The following is a 24,859-nucleotide window of genomic DNA, read 5'->3' on the forward strand; positions in this document are numbered from 1 at the left end:
AATAATAATAATAATAATAATATTTAAGGGTTTATAACCACTTTAAGGGATAAAACAGCACTCGATATGTCTCTTAGGATATGCACATCCCAGGAGGCATAGCCCTTCATTCACAAAGGAGGAGGGGAGCGTGCCTAGCATTGCGTCATTAGAAAGCAAACCGGATGAACACGGAAAAGCCGGTGGGTCTACTAGTGTCCTCACAAACAACATGAGTGCGCTAAACCGAGTGGTGAGAGAAGACCAGAGGATCTCAGCAGGCCAATATTGGATCCTCTGGGTGGGCGAATATCTGAAATGTGCACAACTCACCACCCGGGGAGGGAGGGTAAAAAAAAAAAAATGGGAGGGGGGGAGGGCAGATATAGATGTGCTTTAATTCCCATGATTATCAGCTCCTAGTGGTCATAATGTGGTATTTCCTTGATTCATGCTATTCTTATGAATGAATGGAGAGAAAATAGCCTAGTAACATTTGATTTGGCACTGAAGAAATGTGCAAAACGTTCTGAAATTATTTTATAAATACACCCCTTTAACTCTATGTAACAAACAGTCTCCCTGTATTCTGGCACATAGCTCAGTGTACTTTGCCAAAGTGGAAAAAAGAATCCAAGAGGAAGGCTGGCACATACGCCTCTTGCTTTAAATAGACGTAATGTTCAGCTTTCACGTCCTTCCTTCAGTAGTACAAGCAAGTGACATAATCATCGAAACTACCATAGTGAATTGCTATCCACAGTATTAATTCCCAGGCCTTCCGCCTGACCAGCCCATGGTTAATGATTGCTGGTTCACTGTACAGAGATAAGCGGACTCTACCCTAATGTTATCATCCAAGACAGCCAACCTCATACCAGGGATCTGCCCTTCCTAGGTCATGCTTCAAACGAAGGAAATGCCTAGCCCATTACCAGCGCTCACAGAAGGATTAATCGCTTACCTTGATTGTCAAAATCCTTACATGGTATAAGAAGTCGTCACTGGCTGTCGGATACAGGGGTCAATGTGAATTTTACCTTCTGTGATAGAAGAAAAAAGTCACACCACCAAGGCAACAGGTAAACTGCTTGTCTCATTTTTCTTGTTACATACAACTGGATTAATGATCTACTTGATTTCTTCTTTTGATTAAAGTGATCTGGCCACAAAGGAGGGTCGATCGCAGTGAATGGAGGCTGACCTCCTCCTGAAAATGCAGATTTTTTTAGCTGTGATGCCAAGTCCGGTATCAATATTGTCTGTCTTACTGAACAGGGTTTAAAGAAATCATTTTCCGACAGAGCAGAGAAGGATTAGAAACTCTCATTTTTTTTTTACTAATATCTAGTTTTTTTTTATTATACTACTACTATTGAAGAAATATTTTCTCACTTCTTGTCCTGGTGACAACGGTAAATGTAAAATTAAAACTTTTTTTTTTATTTTTGCATAGAATAGTGAATTTTGTTGGGTCCAGGGGCGGACTGACCATTTGGAAACTCAGGTGCTGCCCGAGGGCCCGGGGTCAGTAGGGGGCCCCATGAGATGCCCCTGGTACCTTTTTATTGGCTTTTTTGAGTTTGGGCAAGGACACAGGGGCCCCATGATCCCCTATTGCCCGGGGGCCCCATGAGTTGTCAGTCCGACCCTGGTTGGGTCCTATTTTTTATATCCCATTGCCCTTCACTTCCTGTCCCAGAGTACAAACAGAAAGTAAGATTCCTCCAAAGCAAGGACATATCCCCTCTTAGAACAGGTAATTGATATTAAACCTGTCTCTTAAAAAAGAGAACTGAATATGGGGACTTTTGAGTCACAACATAATCATAAAAACATGATTTATTTTGTATCAAAATTCAATATGTAAAATAACATTCTATTTCACAACAACGGTACTAAAACGTGTAGAAAATGAAAAATTTACAATATCAAGGAGCAGCAAATTTCTTTCCATGTGATCGAAATTCTTTGTAAACTTTGGGTTCATTCTTATGGGCTTGGGCTCCATTCTTTTCGACTTGGGCTCAGCGAGTTTCATGGACTTAATCCACTTCTTCAGGAAACATCACCATATAGACATTTGACTACTGATATAAGAACAAATACAAACAAAAAATCACAAAACCATATTTTTCCATTCTGGCATAATAGAACATCATATTGTAAGGGGAGAGAGAAAAAAAAGGAGGAGAGGAGTAGTACCCCCTGGAAATCCAAAGGGGGGAAGGAGAGGATAAAAGCCACAAAATGTACCCATAAATACAGGTGAAACTTGAAAAATTAGAATATTGTGCACAAGTTCATTTATTTCAGTAATGCAACTTAAAAGGTGAAACTAATATATGAGATAGACTCATTACATGCAAAGCAAGATAGTTCAAGCCCTGATTTGTCATAATTGTGATGATTATGGCTTACAGCTCATAAAAACCCCAAATCCACAATCTCAGAAAATGAGAATATTGTGAAAAGGTGCAATATTCTCGGCTCAAAGTGTCCCACTCTAATCAGCTAATTAAGCCATAACACCTGCAAAGGGTTCCTGAGCCTTTAAATGGTCTCTCAGTCTGGTTCAGTAGGAATCACAATCATGGGAAAGACTGCTGACCTGACAGTTGTGCAAAAAACCATCATTGACACCCTACATAAGGAGGGAAAACCTCAAAAGGTAATTGCAAAAGAAGTTGGATGTTCCCAAAGTGCTGTATCAAAGCACATTAATAGAAAGTTATGTGGAAGGGAAAAGTGTGGAAGAAAAAGATGCACAAGCAGCAAGGATGACCGCAGCCTGGAGAGGATTGTCAGGAAAAGCCCATTCAAAAGTGTTGGGGACTTTCACAAGGAGTGGACTGAGGCTGGAGTCAGTGCAACAAGAGCCACCACACACAGACAGATCCAGGACATGGGCTTCAAATGTTGTATTCCTCTTGTCAAGCCACTCCTGAACAACAAACAAAGTCAGAAGGGTCTTACCTGGGCTAAAGAAAAACAGACCTGGTCTGTTGCTCAGTGGTCCAAAGTCCTCTTTGAATGGAGAGGCACACACTGCAAGATGCTTGAAGTCCAGTGTGAAGTTTCCACAGTCTGTGTTGATTTGGGGAGCCATGTCATCTGCTGGTGTTGGTCCACTGTGCTTCATTAAGTCCAGGGTAAACTCAGCCGTCTACCAAGAGATTTTGAAGCACTTCATGCTTCCTTCCGCAGACGAGCTTTATGGGGATGCTGACTTCATTTTCCAGCAGGACTTGGCACCTGCCCACACTGCCAAAAGCACCAAAACCTGGTTCAATGACCGTGGGATTACTGTGCTTGATTGGCCAGCAAACTCACCTGACCTGAACCTCATAGAGAATCTATGGGGCATTGCCAAGATAAAGATGAGAGACATGAGACCGAACAATGCAGAAGAGCTGAAGGCCGCTATTGAAGCATCCTGGTCTTCCATAACACCTCAGCAGTGCCACAGGCTGATAGCTTCCATGCCACGCCGCATTGAGGCAGTAATTGCTGCAAAAGGGGCCCAAACCAAGTACTGAGTACATATGCATGCTTCTACTTTTCAGAGGTCCGATATTGTTCTATGTACAATCCTTGTTTTATTGATAGCATGTAATATTCTCATTTTCTGAGATTGTGGATTTGGGGTTTTCATGAGCTGTAAGCCACAATCATCACACTTATGACAAATCACAGCTTGAACTATCTTGCTTTGCATGTAATGAGTCTATCTCATATATTAGTTTCACCTTTTAAGTTGCATTACTTAAATAAATGAACTTTTGCACGATATTTAAATTTTTCGAGTTTCACCTGTATATACATAAATCAAGACCTATAAATGAAAAGTTACCTCCAAAAATATGTGGCTTCAAATATGGTATAGAGATCCTCTACTCGTGGACTTATACCGGCCTCTATCCATATACTCCTCATACTGCAAAGCAATTTCCTCCTAAAAGGTAAATATATAATTTAAAACCAACCATTGTATTAATGGAGTATGGGGAGATGGGCAAAATAAAATGTATCCAACACCGACCTCTACAATTGCGCAGAGCCCAGAGGAGAACGGAACCCTCTGGAAGGTTGGATTTAACACCTTCCCTCAGCTAACACCACTGAACAAACTCCTCAGTGATTAGCTGGAGAGCATCAATATTTATAACTCAGTTATTGATTTTTCCCATTCTAACTACTGAAACAACTTCTCCTAAACAGTAACTGGCAGAAGCAATCAATACCCCAAGCTGAGGTAAAGCCTGAAGGGCACAGAAAAAGGAAATAAATGCTTAGGCTTTCTACAACCTGGCTGCTAGCTCAAACACTAAATTTCAAAGGGAAGTATGGGCAAAGCCCACATACAAAACCCTACACTTCTATTCTGGAAAACAGGAGTGCACTTCCACATTTTATGTGGAAGAGAACTGGTGTCAAAGGTCCCCACCCATGTTCAATGATGGTTGTTCCAGTTTGATGTAGATGGACTCTTTCACATCTCTTGCAAGCAAGTTGTTCTGTCTGTCTAAAATGTTCACAGCACTGTCCTCACAAGCAGGGCTGGGACAAGGGGTGGGCAGGAGGGGCAGCTGCCCTGAGCGCAGCAGTTTACTGTATGGTTAGGGGAGCCAGCAAGCTCATTCTGATACAAGGAATTTTGACAAATGGATGACTGCTGGGGTAGCATCCCCTAAACTTGCACATAATGAAAGGGGGGGGCACAGTTTGGCTTCTCTGCCTTGGGCGCTGAATGCCCTTGCTCCAACACTGCTCAAAAGAAAGTCCTTTTTTGAGGTGTAGGAAAACTGCTGAGTTCTGGCCTGTAGAATTTGTCCTCCCATGCTGGGCAGTTAGTTTGTTCAAAGGTTGTCTAGTATCCCCAATGTACAGGTTTTTGCATTTCTCCCTACACTGCATTGCATGTACCAAGTTATGTCTCCTGTGGTTGGGTGTTGGGTCTTTTGGGTCTACAAGCTTCTGTCTCAGTGTAATGATGAGCTTGAAGACCACAGGCATGTGATGTTTGGTAAAGTTCATTGGCCTTTTCCCCCACACTGCACCCACAACCAGGAATATTCCACACATTCCAAATGGCTTCAAAAAACATTCTAGGGATTTTGTTTTTTTGTTTTGTTTTATTTTTCAGTAGAACTTGGATAAGGATTAGGAGTACAAACAATTTACAAATGGTTGCGGACCTGCTAAGGTCTCGGCTGCTGTAGACTGCTACAAACTGAGCTGCACGTCAACGGGAATGATGACACGGAGCCTAAAATTAAACAAAAAGCTCCAAACACTCAAAGTTGTAGACACAGCACCTGGCTGTATTGCATAGCATCTAGCTGTTCTCGACCCAAGCTAGGTATATTGGGGGTGCTCCTGCCACTGCACTCAGGTTGTCCCCTGGGTCCCAGACATGTGCAGTATTGGACTACATTGTCTTCTCTATGGCTTTGGCCATGTTGGCTTGTAGGTATTCAGAGAGCTGCAGCACAGGCCTTTCTGCTGTACAGGCTGATTCTGGCTTGGAGTCCCCAGCAAAGCATAGCTGTAACTATGGCTTAGTGATATCCAAAGATATCCTTCTTCATCTTCTTCTCTTTCTCTGACTTTTCTCTCTCTCTTCTGCCCCAGGGGCAGAACCCCCAGAACAGGGGTCCCCTCTAGAAAAATATGTGACCAGACCTTCAGGCCTCTTGAGTATTTATGGATTGTTTCCACCGCTTCTGGGCCTTGGCTTTGGAGGGATTTGTGGGAATTCCATAAATATTCAGACTGCAGCCGTTGTCCCTCCACCTACTAGATCCCGGAACTATCCAAAAAGGGGAGGTATCAAGACCACAGCCTGTGAAGTTCTGCACAAGCTTCCTAACCAATTATCCCCTGTTCTTCTAGCTACAGACAAGCTAAACTAAATTTAGCTACTCTACCAAGCTAGAAGGCTGTTACATCTCCAATGTACAAGTCTTTGCATTCCTCCCTACCCTGTGCTGCATGCACCATATTATATCACTTGTGGTTGGGTGTTGGGTCTACAAGCTTCTGTCTCAGTGTATTGCTGAGCTTGAAGACCACAGGGATGTGATGTTTGGTAAAGTTCCTTGTGAGTTTTTCCAACACTCCATTTACATACACCATGTAATATCTGCCATTCATTGGTGATTGGATCATGGTGTTGGTGCTACCTGTATGAATATAAATATTGGGGTATCTTGTTGAAACTCATTTTAAATTAAAAAACGGATTGAATAAGCTCTGAAACATCTTCAGCATTACAGAACAAGTCCAGTTGAGGGTGAATAACTACTACTAGATATACCATGACCTGGATAAATGAGAACCTTCACCGACATCACCAGAATAAATGTCCATATTGGAGGATTTTTCCTTTATTCTTGTCCCAGTGACAACCCTTTTTTTTAATTTTATGACAATGGTCACTAGGAAATATATAGAGAGAGAATCTCCCCAGTGAGGACACCAAGAGACAATAAAACCTGACAGGGGTTCTACCTGTTGAAAACCTATAAAAAAAGTTTGGCTTTGGATTACACTTTAATAACTTTTACTGCACATGTGATAAACTAATGACACTTTATTGCATCCAAGAGAATTAATTGATCACAGTACCCAACCCATAAACCTCAAGACAATAAATAATGTGCTGTCACATCGATAAACAGCAGGACAATCATTGTGCTGATTGAAATAGACTGTGGAATAGACTCCCTCAAGAGTTGGTTCTGGCCAGCTCAGTGGATTGCTTTAAAAAAGTCCTGGATTCTTTCCTAGATACACAGAATATAACTGGATACTAACATTTATAGGTAATCCAGGGAATATCTGATTGCCTCTCGGGGGATCAGGAAGGAATTTTGTTCCCATGCAGGAGCAAATTGGATCATGCTTTGCTGGGTTTTTTTTTTCTTCCTCTGGATCAACTGTGGGTGTAGGATTATAACTTTTTTTTTCCTGTGGTTGAACTGGATGGACTTTTGTCTTTTTTTCAGCCAGACTAACTATGTAACAATATAATTATGAAATATTATCATGTAAAGCTATCACAGCATTGGCATCCGTTTAACATCTCACCGACCACATAACACATAAATGCGGCAGCTAGAAAAGTAGGCTTTAACCTCCTTAGCGGTATTCCCGAGTGTAGCTCGGGGTAAAATTTCTATACCAAGAGCGGTAACCCCCCCGAGCTACACTCGGGCTTACCATGCGGCGTTGCTCAGGGGGTCCCTGCAGCACTTACCTTGTCCTTCGCTCCCGCGATGTGTCCCCTGCAGCGTCCCCGGCCATCTCCTCCGGCCGATGCCGGCATCCGGCTTCTGTGTTCCGGTCCCTGTGACGTCTGGACGTACGGGCGCCACCGGCGAGAAATTTGAAATTTTTAAAAAATTTCATTTTTGCTGTCATTGCTGCTTCAATGCATTTCACATATATTTTGTCCCTACTGCTTTGTCCTGTGCCCTGCCTGCATTTTTCCTGTTCTTTCTGCCTGGAAACTTAGAAAAGTCCATGGCATCCAAAAAGCGTCCCTTTACGTCAAAAGCGGTTTTAGAACAGCGATAGTAAATCAGAACCACTTGCAGAATTGAGTGATAATGATTCGTGGGGGAAATTCGTCATCAGACACTGAAAATGATTTTGCGACTTTGCTCAGCGATGTGCGAATTTGCCTCTGTATTTCAAATTTCAGTGTTTTTGGTTTGATTATATTATTGAATGAAATTTATTATTATTATATTATTATTTTTTATGATTATTTATTCAATTATAATTTAAGATTTCGTGTTTCAAATTTTATCATACCCGGGATGTTTAATAGACTCTTGTTCGGACAGATTTCAGTGAGTTATTCCTAAAAATTACAGCCTACAATAAAAAAACTAAATATTTCCATGCAAAAATATGTACCGCTTTCAGCACAAAAAATCGGAAAGAATCATACCGCCAAGGAGGTTAACGGCCAGCTGTCATGCATTTGTGTGCCCATGTGGCCTGAGGTTGTGTGGTTAGAGCACTCAGTCAAGGCTTTTGATTGGTTGGCAGCGGGACAGGTCCTCGATTTTACTGAATTTATGTGCTTGATAAACTATTGCGCTAATATTGTGTGACAAAAAAACTGAAACTACCACCATTTTATTTGTCATTGCTTTTAGGAAACATAAAATGTTTGGGGGGTTTTAAGTAATCTTCAGGCCTAAAATTATTTTTTTTTAAATGTGTGCAAAAATGGAAAAAACTGTTCTGGCAACAAAGGGGTTAAAGTGGTATTAAACCCAAAAGCAAACATTTATTTTATTGCAGTTTACTGATTCTTAGATGTGATTGCTGCATTTGTTTTCTTTTTTTAGGCTTTCTTTCTTCTATTATCATTTGGTGAGCCAGCCAATAAGTCTGTTGTTTTTCAAAGGAACAACCTTCAAAAAACGGGTTTCTGTGTCAAACTTTTTTTGTTATTTCTTTGGGTTATGTCTATTTTGCCATTTGCCTGCCTGTATATTTCAATTTAAATTGGTTATTTCATTGTTTATGGTTCACCTGCTGAGTTGGCAAATTCTGAGAGGCAAATGTCAACGCTATTGGACAGGTTTTCCCTCACTTATCAAGAGAATAACGCCCTCTGCAGGTCACGCCATACAAATAGGGTCTCATTGAGCCCCAAAAGGGGTTCAATTACTCATGATGTAGCCATCACCCTGCCCCTCAGTAGCCCAGTCAGACTTGCGGAGGGATAGGCACTTATGTGGACTTATGCTGGTTGTCATGGATTTACTACCAGTTATGGGTTAGTGCGACCAAACTATGGATTTATGTTCTCTGTAGGTCACGCCATATAAATAGGGGCTCATTGAGTCCAAAAAGTGGTTCAGTTACTCAGGATGTAGCCATCACCCTGCCCCTCAATGCCCCTTACAGTATTCCAGTTGGACTTCCTGAGGGATAGGCACTTATGTGGACTTATGCTGGACCAAACTATGGATATATGCTCTCTGCAGGTCACGCCATTTAAATAGGGGCTCATTGAGCCCCAAAAGGGGTTCAATTACTCATGATGTAGCCATCACCCTGCCCCTCAATGCCCCTTGCAGTAGCCCAGTTGGACTTCCTGAGGGATAGGCACTTATGTGGACTTATGCTGGCTGTCATGGATATACTACCAGTTATGGGTTAGTGCGACCAAACTATGAATTTACTGCCAATGATGGACGCTTGCCTTAGAAAGGACTTTTAATGGACTTTATTTTATATCAGGTATGACTACCTCATGGGGCACTATAACAGAGGTACTTAGAGAGCTTTGTCAGGAATGTGCGTTGGAGATGCCTTGGCCAGTTGTTCCTTCGTTACCCTCAATTACTTTAGTAAAAGAACTTTATTGCTCAGTTTAACTGGACTGATGTCTCTAAAGGAGAACATGCATGGCATATCAAGAACAGGACTTATTCCAGGGAACAAGAGAATTTTGAGAAAGTACAGTACAGAGGTCTAGTTAGCAGAGCTGTCCCGAGAAAGCTATTATGTCAATGGTAATGACTACCGTCCTTGTGTCACATGCTTAAGCAACCAACCAGCCAGGAAGCGGGTGACTTGGTCTGGTATTGAAGGAGTTTGTTGCTTGCTTCCTGTATCCAATAGCAACATATGGATTAAGAAAGGATGGATTATGGAAATGCGATGACAGGACTGGACTGCTGGGTTGGTGGAGACCAGTACAAACTATGTGGTACCAGCTCAGAAATACTGCACACCTAGAGAAGTCTAATCAAAGTGTGACCATAGCGCATATATGTCAAGAGTGTTGGAGTTTGGCCATGGATTGCAAAGAATTAATGGTGCTCTCGTGGAGGAATCTCACTCCTAATTAAGAGTTCTGCCTTAACGCAGATTTCATACTTTGCCCGCCACTGAGGGCACTAGCGAGAGCTCACTCAGGGTCCCCCACTACTGGGTGAGTTAAGCGCTGCCCACAAGCTATCCTGCAGATCTAGCAGTTAGAGGGTTGAGACAAACCATTTACCACTAAAAAGGGTGCTTACAATGACCAGCTTTTATTTATTTACCGTATTTTCCAGCGTATAAGACGACTTTTTGACCCTTGAAAATCTTCTCAAAAGTCGGGGGTCGTCTTATACGCCGGTACACGTCAGGGGGCACTTTTTAGGGGGGGCGGCACGGTGCTGCCGCCGCCCCCCCCTTCCGTCGGAAGGGACACCAAGTACAGGGGTGGGCAGAGGGCTGCTGTCTCTTACCTGGCTCCCACGACGATCCATCCAGGAAGCGCTGCTCCTTCAGTCACTCCGGCCACTCCCTCACTCCTGCTGCTCGGCTCCGCCTCCTCACCGGTGATTGGCCGCCAGAACTGTAGCTCAGGAGGCGGGCGAGGAGGCGGAGCCGAGCGGACCCAAGAAAATCGAGTGAGGGTAAGTGTGCAGTGCAGAGGTGCTGCTGCAACTGGCTGCAGCAGTACCATACTAGAACAGGAGTCAGCAAGTGTCATTGGTGTCAATGGGAGGAATAGTGCCCCATTATTAGTGTCAGTGTGTGAGGAATAGTGTCCCATCATTAGTGTCAGTGGGAGGAATAGTGCCCCATCATTGGTATCCGTGGGAGGAATAGTGCCCCATCATTGGTATCAGTGGGAGGAATAGCGCCCCATCATTGGTGTCAGTGGGAGGAATAGTGCCCCATCATTGGTGGCAGTGGGAGGAATAGTGCCCCATCATTGGTATCAGTGGGAGGAATAGTGCCCCATCATTGGTATCAGTGGGAGGAATAGTGCCCCATCATTGGTATCAGTGGGAGGAATAGTGCCCCATCATTGGTGGCAGTGGGAGGAATAGTGCCCCATCATTGGTATCAGTGGGAGGAATAGTGCCCCATCATTGGTGTCCGTGGGAAGAATAGTGCCTCATCATTGGTGTCCGTGGGAAGAATAGTGCCTCATCATTGGTGTCAGTGGGAGGAATAGTGCCCCATCATTGGTGTCAGTGGGAGGAATAGTGCCCCATCATTGGTGTCAGAGTGAGGAAGCGTGCCCCATCATTGGTGTCAGTGGGAGGAAGCGTGCCCCATCATTGGAATACCATACCATATTGAAATCAAATCTGATGTTTTTTAATTTTTGGTGTGTGTTGGAAGAGGGGTAGTATTATACGGCGAGTATAGCCCAAACCCTATATTTTAACAGGAAAAGTAGGGGGTCGTCTTATACGCCGGCAAATACGGTATGTAAAACTTTTATCCCCCCCAAAAAAAAAATTGCTGTAACTGCCTAACCACTTCAATACTGGACACTTTCACTCCCGGTCCAATTTTCAGCTTTCTATGCTATCACAATTTGAATGACAATTGCGCAGTCATGCAACACTGTACCCAAAATAAATTAATTTTTTTCACACAAATAGAGCTTTCTTTTGATGGCATTTAATCACCACTAGGGTTTTTATGATTTGCTAAATAAAAGAAAAAGACTGAACATTTTTTTGTTATAAAATTTTGCAAATAAAAAATCTTTCTTCATAAATTTAGCCCAAAATGTATTCTGCTACATTTCTTTGGTGAAAATAACCCAAATCAGTGTATATTATTTAGTCTGTAGGAAAGTTATACAGTTCACAAACTATGGTATACAGTGTATCTGAAAATCTATCAATCCTGATGTTCTAACTGCCCATGTCATTTTTTGAGGCCCGAAAATGTCAGGACGGTACAGATATCCCCCAAAATGACCCCTTTTTGGAAAATACACAGTCCAAGGTATTTAGTAAGAGACATGGTGAGTTTTTTGTAGATATAATTTTTTTTCCCAATTTCTTACTAATATAAAAAAAAAAAAAATTCCAGTATATATTTGTAGACGCTCTAACTTTCACGTAAACCAATTAATTTACACGTATGGTGATTTTTGTTAGCAAAGACATGTCATGTACATTTTGGCCTAAATTCATGACGAAATTTGATTTTTTTTGTCAGTCTCTTTTTGTTTATAGTACAAAAAATAAAAACCGCAGAGGTGATCAAATACCACCAAAAGAACGCTCTATTTATGTACACCGTTGCATGACCGCGCAATTGTCAGTTAAATTAACGCAGCGCCGTATCACAAAAAATGGCCTGGTCAGGAAGGGGGGTAAATCCTCTGGAGGGCAAATGGTTAAACATGCTGTCATGTCAAACCAATGCAGTACAGCGTCATCATATAACTGTTGTGGTGGTTGTCAGGGGCACTGACTGGTGACAGTATGTAAAAAAAACCCCGACAAACAAAAACATTTTTTAATTATTTTTTTTTTCATTTTTATAATTTTTTTTCTTTATTACATTTTTTTCTTTTTTAAGATTTTTTTTTTTACATACTGTGACTGCAGCATTACAGTGTTTCTATAGTAACTTTGTACTACTTTGTGGAGGTGATCAGGATTTTTTTTTTTACACACTGTGATTGCTTATAACAGTGATAATCACTGTTATAGGCAACCAATTTTTCTAAATGAAATCCATTCATTCACTGTGTACTATTGTGATTAGCTGCGATTGTCTACAGCTAATCACATGGTACAGATGTGTTGTGATTGGCCCTGTCTGTACCATGTGATCACTGTGACCAATCACAGAGGTCAATACAACAGTACACAGTGAGTAGTATGAATGGAAGCCATCCATTGTGCACATAGTTACATTCAGGGGCGGACTGACCATTTGGAAACTCGGGTCAAAAGGGGGCCCCATGAGATGCCCCTGGTACCTTTTTCATAGGCTTTTTTGAGTTTGGGCAAGGACACAGGGGCACCATGATCCCCTATTGCCCGGGGGCCCCATGAGTTGTCAGAACTCGGGCACTGCCCGAGGGCCCGGGGTCAGTAGGGGGCCCCATGAGATGCCCCTGGTACCTTTTTCATAGGCGTTTTTGAGTTTGGGCAAGGACACAGGGGCCCCATGATCCCCTATTGCCCGGGGGCCCCATGAGTTATCAGTCCGCACCTGGTTACATTGTTAGTCTGGCTGAAAAAAGACAAAAGTCCATCCAGTTCAACCATTAAAAAAAAAAAAAAAGTTATAATCCTATACCCACAGTTGGTTCATAGGAAGGCAAAAAACCCAGCAAAGCACGATCCAATTTGCTCCTGCAGGGAAAAAAATCCCTTCTTGATCCCCCGAGAGGCAATCAGATATTCCCTGGATCAACGTTACCTATAAATGTTAGTATCCAGTTATATTCTGTGTATCCAAGAAAGAATCCAGGACTCTTTAAAAGCAATCCACTGAGCTGGCCAGAACCAACTCTTGAGGGAGTCTATTCCACATTTTCACAGCTCTTACTGTGAAGAAACCATTCCGTGAATGTGATCTGCTGTGATTGGTCACAGCGATCCTATGGTACCGTCAAAGGCCTGGTACACCAATCTGTCATCCGCTGTGTCTACCGTGACAGATTGCGCTGCTGTGGGGTACAAGCAAGGCACTCCTTGGTGGATGTCATATAATGTACATCCAGGATGGCAGAGCTCCCGTCCGACCGTCATATTACAATAGGCCAGGCGGGAAGCGGTTACAGTGTGAGCTGGAGTTTGGCTGCAACTTATTAGTGTATTTAAATCCACTAGAACATCTAACACTCCCTTCAGCCTAGAATAACAATGCTGCTGTCCAAAGGTGCCCCCTATGCTCCTTCATCCAGAGCGTGAACGCTCTAATAAAGGAGGTGTGTTACTGGTCACATCACCAGGTCAAAAAAAAGAGAAGAAAAAAAGCCTAAAAAAAGAAAACTAATGCAGCCACCACATTTAAGGATTGGTAATCTGCAATACATTACATTTTTGGTTTTGGGTTAAATATCACTTTTCGGGAGTTATAATGGGCCATATCTTCTCACCCACCCCCTTAAGGATCGCAGTGATCTACAGGCCCCCCGGATCCATAGCCCGCTTCCTGGATGACTTCGCCGCCTGGCTTCCCTTCTTCCTCTCCTCTGAGCTACCGACCATCATCCTCGGGGACTTCAACATCCCCATCAACGACCACACCCCAGCTACCTCTCAACTCCTCCACCTAACCACCTCCTTCGCGCTCACACAACACACTCAATCCTCCACCCACATCAATGGGAACACCCTGGACCTCGTCTTCTCCCACCTCAGTACCCTTAACCACTTCACTAACACCCCCTTCCCTCTCTCCGACCACCACCTCCTCACGTTCTCCATCTCCCCTTCCCCTAACTCCCCCCCCCAGTGCGCCAAACCATCACCAGCCGCAACCTCCGCAACCTGCACCCGGCCCCCCTCCACTCGGCTGCCGACCGCTTGCACGACAGCATCCTTCCACTGTCATGTCCTGACCTAGCCACCACCGCGTACAACGACTCACTATCAGCCACCCTAGACTCTCTGGCACCCCTAACCACACGCAACATCAAACCCAGACCGCTCCAACCATGGCAGAACGACCACACTAAATGCCTCAAACGTCGCAGTCGTGCGCTGGAGAGACTATGGCGCAAAACCAGGTCCCCTCATGCATTCTCCCTCTACAAATCTGCCTTCCTCACCTACACCTCCTCCCTCCACGCCGCCAAGCAGGCCTACTTTGTTGACCTGATCAACACCCTCTCAAACTGCCCTCGCCGACTCTTCTCCACCTTCAACTCCCTGCTCTCTCCCCCCCCTCCTCCACTCAGTACCTCACTTACCGCCCACGAGATTGCCACTCATCTCCATAGCAAGATTGACGCAATCCGCAAGGACATAGTCAACTTGCAGTCTACCTCCCCATCTAGCCTCTCCCCTTCCATCACCCTCTCATCTCTCCCCTCCTCTGACCTTGCAACGGCACTGCCCCCCACCACACCCAAGGCCCTGCCTACCGTAACCCCCCCATCACTGCACTCCTTCAGCCCTACTACCACTGAGGAAGTCACCAGAGTCTTCTCAGAAGCCCGCCTCACTACCTGCCCCCTGGACCCTATCCCCTCTCAACTCCTCCGGTCACCCCCCTCTTCCCTCATCCGCTCCCTTACCCACATCTTCAATCTCTCCCTCGCTACTGGCGTCTTCCCCTCCCCCCTAAAACATGCGCACATCACCCCCATACTCAAAAAGCCCTCCCTGGACCCCACTGACCTCAACAACCTCAGACCAATTTCCCTGCTGCCACTCATGTCCAAGCTCCTTGAGCGCTTGGTCTACGATCGCCTAAGCGCCCACCTAACTGACAACAACCTCCTTGACCCACTACAGTCCAGCTTCCGTCCCCTACACTCCACCGAAACTGCCCTCCTCAAAATCACCAACGATCTACTAACCGCCAAAGCCAAAGGCGACTACTCTGTCCTCCTCCTCCTAGACCTCTCTGCGGCTTTTGACACAGTCGACCACCCCCTCCTCCTTAATAAACTACTCTCCCTTGGCATCAGAGACACCGCTCTCTCTTGGTTCTCGTCCTATCTATCCCAACGCTCCTTCAGCGTTTCCTACAACGGCGCCACCTCCTCTTCCCTCCCCCTCTCTGTTGGGGTCCCCCAGGGCTCTGTCCTTGGACCCCTTCTCTTCTCCATCTACACCTCCTCCCTTGGCAAACTCATACACTCCCACGGCTTCAACTACCACCTCTATGCTGATGATACTCAAATCTACCTATCCACCCCTCACCTCACCCCCACATTCTCCGCCCGCATCACTCACCTCCTAAACGACATCTCTGACTGGATGTCGCTCCATTTCCTCAAACTCAACCTCTCCAAAACCGAGCTTCTCGTCTTTCCCCCTTCCCATGCCCCCCCCCCCATCCTTTCCATCACTACCAACAACACCACCATCAATCCCGCCCAGCAAGCCAAGGTCCTTGGCGTCATTCTGGACTCAAACCTTTCCTTCCAACCTCATGTCAAATCACTCACAAATACATGCAGGCTCCACCTTCGCAACATCGCCAAAATACGCTCCTTCCTTACCCCAGACACCACTAAACTACTCGTTCACTCCCTGATTATCTCACGCCTTGACTACTGCAACTCCCTCCTCATCGGCCTACCCCAGTGCAAACTCTCCCCGCTTCAGACCATCCTGAACTCAGCTGCCAGACTCATCCACCTCACCAGCCGCTCCACCTCTGCCACCCCCCTCTGCCTCTCCCTCCACTGGCTCCCCATTGCCCAACGCATTAAATTCAAACTGCTCACTCTGACCTATAAAGCCATTCACAACACTGCCCCTAACTACCTCGCCGACCTGATTCCCAAGTACCACCCTACCCGTACCCTTCGCTCTTCACAGGACCTCCTTCTATCTTGCTCCATGGTCTCCTCCTCCCACGCACGACTGCAAGACTTCTCCAGGTCCTCCCCCATCCTCTGGAACTCACTACCCCAATCCATCAGACTGTCACCTTCCCTCCTCACCTTCAGGCGCTCCCTGAAAACCCACCTCTTCAGGGAAGCCTACCCCACCCTCACCTAACAGCCGCTGCCCTTCCCTCCTCCTACCACTCCATCCCCCACAGCCGTTTCCTCCTGTACCTCTACCCCCTCCCTCCTAGATTGTAAGCTCGAAAGAGTAGGGCCCTCTTACCCCTTGTGTGCTGTTTGATGTTACTGTACTGTTTCATGTATTGTCCCCCCCTCTATTGTACAGCGCTGAGCAAACCCTTTGGCGCTATATAAACTCGATAAATAAATAAATAAATAAATAAATATCTTTAAGGCAGACAAACCTGATCTGACAAAGAAATGATTTGTCCTGGTTGTACACCCCGCAGGTGATGCATGAAGCTGCCATCAACTATGATGCTCTGTAGTTATATCTCAGGAATCAGCAACTAAAGGGTTAATATGAGCAGTTAGCTGTCAGGCAAGTTAAGTGGCTTTAAATTTCTCCTTGCTGGCAGTATTATGGGGACTGTCACTTATTAACACAGAAAATATGGTTTGCATACAGCACTCCCCTGCATTCCATAGGGCATCGTTGTAGGTTATGATGTGCGTTCTAGCAGTGATCAGCACACTGCACACACCAAGCACTCCGGAGGGAGGTATGAGTGACGTACCCTGTCAGCTATTAAAGCAACGGCGCCCAAATATTTATTGTGCAGCAAAAATAAAATGCCACAAATACAGAGATGAGTGGTGTGATACCTAAAATGCTCTTTTCCCAAACAATATTCCTGTATACAAAAATGCAGAGAGTACATCCAGCCTCGCCAACAGAAATCCAGGACCAAGTTTTTTCTGCTTTTTTTTACCCTTCCTGGCTCCTCTTTCACCCTTTCATCAAAATGCTATTTCAATATTAAAAAAAAAACCCTTCCAAATCATTGCATAATTTATTTTAGGCACAACATCACTGGGTCTCTGTGCTCCTCTATGTAATGCAGGCAGACCATTGCTGGTGGGAGGAGCCAACAGGGTGCTGTGATGTTTTCAGGAAGCTATGTACAGCACCCTGCTGGCTCCTCCCACCAGCCATGATTTGCCTGAGTACTCAAGAGCCTTGATTAACCCCTTCACGCAAATGTGAAGCCTCCCGGCGTCTGGGCCTAGACGCGGAGGCTGAGAGCGCGCGCCCTGTGCGCTCCCAGCACACATGTGCGGTACTCACAGAAAGGTCCCAGTCCGCTCTTTCGATCGGGACCTTTCCCGATCATGTGACCGGCTGCGATGTGACGTCACGGCGGCCACATGACACTAAGCCCCACCCCGACCCGCCCACCTCCGGTCACAGGAACTCCTCTTCACGCCGGGACGATCTGGTGTGAAGGGGTTAAAGAAGTGGGTTGGTTCTTGAGAGAAGTCATGCATATGCCTTTGTGTGTGGATGTCGGTCTGGAGGAGTTGGGTGTTCCTAGGCAGGCCGTATTTGCACGCTGACCTTCCTAAGTAACACCTACATGTTATGCCGAGCCTTCATTATTGACAGAACTAGAATCCAGGGAATGAAAGGGGCGGGCTAGGGACAGGCTGGGAAGAAAAGGGCTTGATAATACTGGATGTCCTGCAGCCAGGAAATGAGGCCGGCTCAATCTGATTTTCTGCAGCTTCTAATACACATGATGAGAAGCTCACAGTGTGCAGTGAAATCAGAGTAAGGCTCCATGTACACAGAATGTTTCTGAACGATGGCAACTGACTGCTGGAAAACGTAGGTTAAAAAACATCTGTTTAGCCGCGTTTGCATAACGCATTTATGTGTGTTTGCGTTTAGAAGCGTTTTTAAAGATAAGCACAGGAGAACCTCCCAAATGCCCAGAATGCACTGAAAAGTGGTAAATGATTAACTATTTCAGACTGTTTCAAAGAAATACAGAGAGTAGAAGCAGAGACAGCAGTATGTGTTGAGATGAGCTTAGGTGTGAGTTGCTCATTAACATTTCTTTTGTTTCCAAGGGTGTGAAAGGTGTCTGGTGGAGGGAGTCATTAAGGCCACCTGGCAGGGGGTCCACTTGAGGAATTTGAGGTGTGAATGGTCATTAACATATCTTTTGTTTCCAAGGGTGGGAGAGGTCTGAGGTGTGAATTGGTCATTCCAATGTGTGACAAGCTTGGTAGGAACATCCTGTGTTCAGTGTTTTATCCATCTGAGTACCTTGAAAACACTTGCATGCATTTTTTCATGATGAACAAAGGCTCTGGACAGCATCGGGAACTGGAAGAGTTAAAAGAAAAAATTCAAACGCAAACGCTTATAAACACGATTTGCCACGTTTAGCCGCGTTTACAAGCGTTTTGCGTTTGAAATGCTGATAAAATTAACGTCTGAATGCAACTTTGTTGCGTTAAAAAAAACAACTGTAAACTCAAATGCCTGTAAAGGACTGTAAATGAAGATGAGTACATGGACACATAGGAAAACATTAGGGAGAGTTCAGGGGCTGCTGAAAAAAGCGCAGAAAAGCTCCTAAATGTGAGTTTATCAGCTGCAGTGCACATGGAATCTAAAGCTCCATCCACACTTGTGTGGCTCCAAAGTCATGTGATTTCCATTGCAACTTTACATCGCAATTTTGATGCAACTTTGGATGGGTGCGACTTTGGCTTTGACTGTTGCACAACTATCCCATTGACAACATTAACCACTTGCCCTCCAGAGGATTTACCCCCCTTAATGACCACGCCTCTTTTTGATACTCGGCGCTGCACTAATTCAACTGATAATTGCGCGGTCATGCAATGCTGCACCCAAACAAAATTTACGTCCTTTTTTTCACACAAATAGAGCTTTCTTTTGGTGGTATTTGATCACCTGTGTGCTTTTATTTTTTATGCTATTAACAAAAAAAGACCAAAAATTTTGAAGAAAAACGATATTTTTTACTTTCAGCTATAAAAAATATATAGTAAACTCAAAGTTAGTTATAAATTTAGGCCAAAATGTATTTTGCTCCATGTTTTTGGTAAAAAAAAATCCCAATATGTGTATATTGATTGCTTTGTGTGGAAGTTATAGCGTCTACAAACTATGGTATAGATACTGCAATTTACGCCATTTTTTTGGTATACAGCGCTGCGCTAGTTTAACGGACAATTGCGCGGTCATGCAATACGGTACATAAATGAAATTTATGTCCTTTTTTCACACAAATAGAGCTTTCTTTTGGTGGTATTTGATCGCCTGTGTGATTTTTATTTTTTGTGCTATAAAAAAAAAAGTCTGACAATTTTTGAGAAAAAAAACAATATTTTGGACATTTTGCTATAAAACATGTCCAGTAAAAAAAATTTAAAAGTCAAATTTCTGCATACATTTTGGCCAAAATGCATTCTGCGACATGTCTTTGCTAAAAAAAACCCTGATACGTGTAAATTAATTGGTTTACGTGAAGGTTATAGCGTTTACAAATGGCGGCAAAGATACTGGGATTTAAACATTTTTTTTATACTAATAATGGTGGCGATCAGCGACTTATGGCGGGACTGCGGGACTGCGGTGGACATTCTGACACTGGGGGGGAACTGACTTGGGGTCACTGACATCCCCAGTGACACCAATACAGTGATCAGTGCAAAAAAAAAAAACACAGACACTGTACTAATGGCACTGGGGAGGAAGGGGTTAACTTTTTTATTCACTGAAAGGGTTAACTGTGTGAGGGGAGTGTTTTACTAGGGGGCGGGGGGTGTGTACTGCACGGGACACACTGATCGGGAGAGATAAACTCTTCTCTCCTGCTCAACATGTCAGGAGCTGACAGAGAACTGACAGAAAGCAGAGCTACTGCAGCTGTGCTCTCTGTCAGTGATTGCCGCTAATCGGTGTGACCCAGCGACTGACATCCGCGGCCGCGATCGATGGCGCAGGTAGGGCGGAGGCGCGCCTCGCGTGCGCCCCCTACCTGTTTTGCAAAAGCACATTTTAAAATGTGGTTTTGTGCAGCCGTGCCGACCTGCCACCGTATTTCTACAGTGGCTGGTCGGCAAGTGGTTAAGATGCAACTTTCATGCGACTTTTGAGTTAAAATTGCAGTCTCTGGCACTCAAGTCGCATGAAAGTTGCATTAAAGTAGTGCCGGAACCTTTTTTAAAATCGCTGCAACCTTAAGTCGCATAGATTTGAACGGCTTCCATTGAAATACATGGGCTGTTACTTGTCATGCGACTTTATGGAGGGTTGTTTACTAAAATCTGCTGCAGTTCTGCATAGAAACCAATCAGCTTCCAGGTTTTATTGCCAAAGCTTAATTGAACAAGCTGAAGTTAGAAGCTGATTGGCTGCCATGCACAGCTGCCCCAGATTCGAAGTGCTCTAGTTTTAGTAAATCTCCCCCTATGTGTCCAAAGTCGCATGGCAAGTCGCACAAATGTGAACGGAGCCTAAGCCATTTCAGTCCAGGAGAGGAACCTGTACAACTGTGCAAGACTGAAGGGAAGGCTGGAGGTCAGATTTAAAGTATATGTAAACCCTCACCTTGTAAATCTACCCATTCAGTTTAACATAGAAATGAAAGGCAAAACGTTTGTTTGCATATATATATATACACTATATTACCCAATTTATTGGGCTGCCTTTACACACACATGAACTTTAACCACTTCCAGTCCGGACACTTTTACCCCCTTCCTGTCCAGGCCAATTTTCAGCTTTCAGCGCTTTCACACTTTGAATGACAATTGTGTAGTCATGCAACACTGTACCCATATGAATTTTTTACCATTTTTTTGAGACAGATAAAGCTTTATTTTGGTGGTATTTATTCACCGCTGGGATTTTAAATTTTTTTGCTATGTAAATTAAAAAGTCCAAAAATTTTGAAAAAAAGTGTTTTTCTTATAAAATTTTGCAAATAAATAATCTTTCATCATAAATCTTGGCCAAAATTTATTCCGTTATATTTTTAGTAAAAAAAAAAAATAACCCAAATTAGTTTATAACCAAAAATGATAATTTTTAAACATTTTTTTTACATTTTTATATACTATTTATTTATTTATTTATTTTTTTACATACTGTCATCCTAGCAGTACAGTGTCACCATGGTGACACTGTACTACTTGTGAGGGGTGATGAAGATTTTTTTTTTTTTACACTGATTGCTTTTACACCCATAAAGGATGTAGAAGCAATCATTTCTCCTTCTCTCTAGCTGCAGCCATTGAGAACCAGCCATTAAGAACTACTGTGTGAGCTGTGATTGGTCACAGCTTGTCACATGGTACAAGGCTGTTGTGAATAGCCCTGTATCATGTGACCTCTGTGATCATTCACACAGATTTCACACGTAGTAAGCAATGATGTCACAAGTGCCATCTTGCTTACTACTCTGCATGTGATCACTGATTGGCCAATCAGTGATCACATGATCGGGACCTCGTACAGAGGTCCCGGCCAACGATCGGTGCTCCACTGTGTCCGGAGGAGCAGGCAACAGATCGCGGTGCTGCGCGCTTCTAGCTTCAATTTGCAAAAAATACCAAATCACGTTCAAGGAAAATGTAAAAAACTGCATTTTTGTTTGCGTGCAAAGCGCATTTGGGTGCCATTCATTCAAAATGGCACCCCAAACACAGTGCTGCAATTGTCGTGTGATAGAATCACGCGGTAAACGCAGCAAAACGTGCCTTTGAAAATCTTGTGAAGCTTGTCACCCAAAAAAAGGAGCAGAAGCTTTATTTGGGTCTTCATTGAAGTGAATTGGCTGCACCACGCAGAATCTTGTGAAAATTGCCCACACAAAATCGGAAGCGGGAATGAGTTCCTGCTACACGAAGTGTGAATTGGGCCTCAATAAATCATCCCCAGTGTGTCTGTGTTTTATACGCCTGTTTATGTGGCTGTGCTTTTCATTGGTGCATTGTCATTTTTTGTTATTTTATTAAGCCTTGTTTAGACAGCCCTTGCTGCCCATCTGAAAAGAGATCTATGGTGAAATCACTATTTAGAGGACAGCTGACAGGTGGCTGTGAGGTGATATGTTGCCTCCTTGCTTCTTGTGTTAACCCTAAAAAGGCTGAAGCACTGCACCACAATTGTACTCATTATACCTGGTTCCAGGCCAGCTATGGCATTGCCCCATTCACTTACAGTTGTGTCCAAAATTATTCAACCCCCACTGAAATTGAGTGTTTTGGCCAGTTTGACATTGCTTTTGATCATTCAGTCATCTTGCTTACATTTACATTAAAGAGGCACTTGTAGGTCAGACAAATATAACATAACAGTTATAATGAAATAACCACAAATGTCTTTTCTGTGCTCACAGCATTATCAGTTTTATTCAACCCCCAAGTGACATTCAATCTTAGTACTTAGTACAGCATCCTTTTACAGTTATAACAGCTTTTAAACGTGAAGCATAGCTTGACACAAGTGTCTTGCAGCGATCTACGGGTATCTTCGCCCATTCTTCATGGGCAAAGGCCTCCAGTTCAGTCACATTCTTAGGCTTGCGCACTGCAACTGCTTTCTTTAAGTCCCACCAGAGGTTCTCAATCGGATTTAAGTCTGGTGACTGCGATGGCCACTCCAAAATGTTCCAGCCTTTCCTCTGCAACCATGCTCTAGTGGACTTGGAGGTATGCTTGGGATCATTGTCCTGTTGAAAGGTCCAACGTCTCCCAAGCCTCAGGTGTGTGACGGACTGCATCACGTTTCCATCCAATATCTCCTGGTACTGAAGAGAATTCATGGTACCTTGCACACGCTGAAGCTTCCCTGTACCTGCAGAAGCAAAACAGCCCCAAAGCATGATTGACCCTCCACCATGCTTCACAGTAGGCAAGGTGTTCTTTTCATCATAGGCCTTGTTCTTCCTCCTCCAAACATAGCGTTGATCCATGGGCCCAAACAGTTCTAATTTTGTTTCATCAGTCCACAGAACACTATCCCACAACTTTTGTGGTTTGTCCACATGGCTTTTGGCATACTGCAGTCGACTCTTCTTATTCTTTGGAGACAGCAAGGGGGTACGCCTGGGAGTTCTGGCACGGAGGCCTTCATTACGCAGTGTGCGTCTTATTGTCTGGGCTGAAACTTCTGTACCCACATCTGACAAATCTTTTCTCAGTTCCTCAGCAGTCACACGGGGACTTCTCTCCACTCTACGCTTCAGGTAGCGCACAGCAGTCGAAGTCAGCATCTTCTTTCTGCCACGACCAGGTAGCGTTTCAACAGTGCCCTTTGCCTTGAATTTGCGAATGATGCTTCCTAAGGTGTCTCTTGGTATGTTTAACATCTTTGCAATCTTCTTATAGCCATTGCCCTTCCTGTGAAGAGAAATCACCTCTTCTCTTGTCTTCCTGGACCATTCTCTTGCCTTCACCATGTTTGTAACCACACCAGTAAATGTCTAGAAGGAGCTGAGTATCACAGTCATTTTAAAGCTGCCTAATTGGTGCTTATTATGCTTGATTGCTGCTCGGTGACATCCACAGGTGTTTTCAATACCTGATGGAAAGCACCTGTATGAACCTCTGTTCTTCAGAGTGGTAGTCTTTAAGGGGTTGAATAATTGTGGCAATGAAGAAACCACATAAGAACCATTTACTACTGTATTACATAAACAATTGATGTCATTTTAGTTGCATTTGGGTAGTTACAACGTCCTTGTAGGATTTGATTCTGAATACAATTCCAAATGTACACTATAGTCCCTAAACCCCTTTACAGCATTGGGGGTTGAATAATTTTGGACACAACTGTAAATGGGTCATGTTCAGCAGCGATGCTGCACCCCGAATACCATGGCAGGCAGGTTGGGTTTCATTTTTGACACAGCCATGAAGCAAGTCATTCACAGGGTATATGGAAGGGTTTACAACCACTTTAAGCAGCAATGTGTGTACAGCCCTGAGCAGCAGCATGTCCTTCATAAGGAGGGGCACAGACCATAAATGACTGTGGGTTTCTTTTTCAGGGTATTGAAATTGACATTGCCCACCAATCATTGTGGGGATGTTTTTTTAAAGGTGTTGGTGGGGGAGGGGGTGCGGTAATAGGGCCACTTACCACCATTCATCATGGGATCGTTTTTTTTTTAAAGATTAAAGAAATTAAACTGTTTTTTTCCTTGATATGCTAAAACAATAAAAACTGTTAGTTATTAAATACCACCAAAGGAAATCTCTATCTGCTTTAAAAAAATGGGTACAGTGTTGCATGACTGAGTAATTGTCAGCCAAACTATCACGGCACTGAAAAATGAAAAATAGCCTGGTGCTGGCAATTCCTAAACAGGTGGGCACCATGGTACTGCGGGGGTGGGAGAACATGTGTTGGTTGACACCGCATGCCCCCAGCCTCCTACGGGCAGCATGGCAGAGTAGGCAGGAATTACTATGGGAAAACACATGCAGCATCCCCTAATGATCTGATAGGGTGGTGGTCACCTGACATAGTTTGTTAAATACCAGCACTAGGGGATAAGACAAGAGTCATAGCAT

General features: G+C 44.1%; 1 protein-coding gene across 1 annotated transcript in view; it reads left to right on the forward strand.

Moving 5' to 3' along the window:
• The first annotated feature begins 718 nt into the window (after positions 1-718).
• Positions 719-24,859, forward strand: part of IGSF5 (immunoglobulin superfamily member 5) — a 91,384-nt gene continuing 67,243 nt past the window's right edge. The window contains exon 1 of the mRNA XM_089677892.1: positions 719-1,061. The gene's annotated coding sequence lies outside the window, so the exon portion shown is untranslated. The remainder of the gene's footprint in view (positions 1,062-24,859) is intronic.

The sequence above is a fragment of the Staurois parvus genome, unplaced genomic scaffold, assembly GCF_062004578.1.
Source record: "Staurois parvus isolate SC_StPar_1 unplaced genomic scaffold, SC_StPar_1.0 ptg000195l, whole genome shotgun sequence".
Lineage (NCBI taxonomy): Eukaryota > Metazoa > Chordata > Amphibia > Anura > Ranidae > Staurois > Staurois parvus.